General features: G+C 32.3%; 1 non-coding gene across 1 annotated transcript; it reads right to left on the bottom strand.

Moving 5' to 3' along the window:
• Nucleotides 1–322: 322 nt before the first annotated feature.
• On the bottom strand, nt 323–429 carry LOC149185526 (U6 spliceosomal RNA). The gene has a single exon (XR_016256664.1). It is a non-coding gene; the product is annotated as a U6 spliceosomal RNA (small nuclear RNA).
• Between the last annotated feature and the right edge of the window lie 3250 nt (nt 430–3679).

Below are 3679 nucleotides of genomic sequence, written 5' to 3'. Positions count from 1 at the left end.
AATCAAGCAAGAAATCATGGTAGACTGAATGTTTTGCTCTGTTATTTTTTGAATTTTTTGATAAGCATTAGAGAACCAGCCAGTATGGCAGTTTATGATATGTATTCGAGACTAGGCATTAAGAGACAGAATGTAGATAGGATGCTGCTATAGTTTTAAACATGTTGTTTTTCAAGCTAAGATGGCAAGTAGACATTCTCAAACTATGGGTGACCAACAGACCCGGTTTCCCTACGGGGCGGGTTGAGGTCACTTACGAATGTATATTTTATTTTTGTTGTATATAATAGAAAAGGTCATACCGTAGCTTACAAAAAAAAAAAAAAAATTGGACCATTTCTCGATTTGTGCATGTCATCCTTGCCCAGGGGCCATGCTAATCTTCTTTGTATCGTTCTAATTTTATCGGATGTCTCTGAAGATATGAACTCATTCCCATTGCGCTTTTATACTTGCATAAATGATAATAATTCACCAAATATTGGCCCCAACCCCCACTTAAGGGGGATGTGGAGTGTATGAGAATATTAGGTAAATTATTGTTCCAATATATCTTGGTTTATTTTAATCAAAATTTGTTATGATGGTGGGGTAGGGAAAATAATTTATAAATTACTATAATTTAACCAATATTTCCCTCACTCTCACCTCATATTAATAAATATAGATTAAGTTATATGATGATCCTCACCCACCCTCATGAGGGTGAGGGTGGGGCTCGAGGCAATGTTGGATATATTATTATCATTTACCCAAGTATAAATATCTAAAGGTCAAAGCAAAGACAATGGAAAAACGATCAACGAGGTAATATAAGTTAAATCTATATTTATCAACCTAGATCCATCTTTAACTCTAGATCTATCAAATGTCGAGATGAATCAAATCTCTTCTCACTCTAAAAAAGGTTTGTACCTCAAGAGATTTGATCTCTCTCAAGAGTTGGTAAATCTAGAGTTAAGATGGATCTAGGCTTGTTTTGAGATAAAGATGAGTTTAATAAAGACTTTCTATGCCATTTTAATATCTAATTTTGACTATCACTTTAAAATAGATCAGATTTTCCTTATTAAAAATATTAATTTACCTTCATACCACACTTTAATATCTAATTTAACTATAGTTTTAAAATAAATTAGATTTTCATTATTATTAATAATATTTTTATATTAAAATTTTATATTAAAATTTAACTTTTCGGATGCCTTTTATTAAATAATAATAATTTACAATTTGATGTGATAATGGATATAATTTAATTTATTATTTGAAATGATGTTGAATTTTATTTGTACAATTCATCGCAACACGTACTTTTCATCGATCCGGAGATCTCTCCCAAATACAAGACCACATAAACCATTTCGGACAAGTACAATCACGCGGAAAAAACAAAATGAAAAACCCATCATTAAGTTGAAAATATTACAAAAATATTTCAATATCTCATTGGAGAAGGAATTGAAAAGTCCATTATTGGACTCGCGCTATGTACTCATACCAAACTATAAACTAGTTGTGAAGTAGCCACTCTAAGAAACAAAAATGGACGAATACTTAAATTCCAATTTCCAAGGTTACCCCCACATTTTGCTCAAAAAAATTCATAAGTAACCCCAAAATATGGGAAATTAAAGAGGGTGAAAAAATATTTCTAAGGCAAATAAAAATAAAGAAAATGTTTGGAATAAACTAGTTGTGAAGTAGCCACTATAAGGAACAAAATACAAATGGACGCATACTTAAATTCCAATTTCCAAGCTTACCCCACATTTTGCTCAAAAAAATTCATAAGTAACCCCAAAATATGGGAAATTAAAGATTTTGAAAAAAGAATTTTATTAATTCAAAGAATATATAATAACAAGGACCATGAGAAGATCCTCTTATTCTTAAATAGAGAAACAATAAATAAAGAATACAAAAGATTGAATTCCACAAATCCACACTAATTTGATTTATAGAAAGGATATAATAGGTCATAAAACATATACGGAAAGAGAAAAAAAATAAAAAATAAAAAAATAGTTGACTCTCCCATTGAATTATAGAAAACGAACCAAAGAGTAGTTACAATAGATCTCACTAAAATCAAGAAATCAAGAGCCTAGCAATGGGATCAATGAGGCAATAATGTCAACGAAAACGGAGGGAATGAAGGGCATTGAAGAAGTGCTTGTGTCCATTTTCAAAGTAGGAGATGATGTCATTATCTCTGTTGCTCCCACCCCAACCATTACCATTATGAAAATGAACAAGAGAGCTACAAATGCATACTTGCTTGTTTTTTTCATTCTTTCTCACACTTGCAACACAGAGTTTTGAAAAGTCTAAATCCTAAACACAACCTTTGTCAAAGAAATATGAAACTTTCTTCTTCTACAATCTGTAAAAACCTACATAGTCCATTCACAAAATACCCTGTCGGCTTGCACCAATATTTTTAATTTCAAACATCCTTAAACTACCTGCATTATGTTGGGTTTCAATCTAAATTCCAACTTGGCCATGAAAGATGATAGGGTCTGCAACCAACATGGGGTATCTCCTGAGTTAGATTAGAACCACTTGAATTTTGATATCATAGAGGTTGTTTTGTCTCCGCTGTCCATTAGCTCCATAGTTAGGTTGTGTATCAACTGCAAGCACTATTATTCTCTTTGGAATGCCATATGTTTTCACTTGGCTTTTACCCTGACCCAATCCTTCTCTTTCGAAAAAAAGAAAGCAAAATTCATTAGAATTTTATGCCTTTAAATAGGATACATTAAAGAAGAATATTATGGGAAAAACCATGGATTGTCAAAACCTAGAGTATGAAAACTGCTAAAGTTTACATGACATGACAACATCTCTTCCATTCTAGGATGGAGAGTGCCTCTCGATGCACTTATTACTTTTTATTTTATTTTATTTTTATTTTTATTTTATTTTATTTTATTATTTTTTTATGTAATTTGACCAAGTCAAAATGTTTACATAACAAGACAGGACATGACATTACAACATCTCTTTCATACTAATTTGGTGAGTAACTCTTGGCATAACTAACTCTACATAAATTTTTTGCAAAGATAGAATAAATGAAAATCCTTAAAGGAAAAAGAAACGATAATAGGAGGAGGATTAATGTTATATTAATTGGGACAAAAAAATGAATTATTCATTTTTCTATTTGGAATTTGGTGGGTCAATTAGGAATGTGGGCCCACTTAGTATTTGATGGGTTTTAGATATAGGGATATAAAAACCATCAACTACCAAGTGATCCCATTCCATGATTATAACCACATTACATTCATTACATGCTTGGGTACCTCCCTAGATACCCCATACTATCATCCCTAGGGACATTACATTCCATTCCCATTTGCATGTTTCATCCTCAAAACATGGGAAGGAGCCATATAATATAACCTACTATGTGTTAGGATATTCCGACACATAGGATATAATTAAGTTCAACTTGGTCTAGTATAGAGTTATGTTAGAGTTAGGTAAAGTGTGTTTCTTTACCGTTGTACATTTTGTAACTTACAATCCGACGGTCACGATATGTAGTGATCCGACGGTTCACTCTCACCTCGGTATTACCGACACTTGATCCGTGGCTTGACACCCGATTGGTCCATGAGTTCTATTTAAAGCGCATGGAGGGTCATTGTTCGGGTAATCCGTG

Source organism: Pinus tabuliformis, chromosome 3_1 (assembly GCF_031772625.1).
Source record: "Pinus tabuliformis cultivar Carrire ecotype Pingquan chromosome 3_1, CPIR1, whole genome shotgun sequence".
Classification (NCBI taxonomy): domain Eukaryota; kingdom Viridiplantae; phylum Streptophyta; class Pinopsida; order Pinales; family Pinaceae; genus Pinus; species Pinus tabuliformis.
Note: the sequence above shows the minus strand (reverse complement) of the source record. Positions and strands in the feature narration are given on the sequence as shown.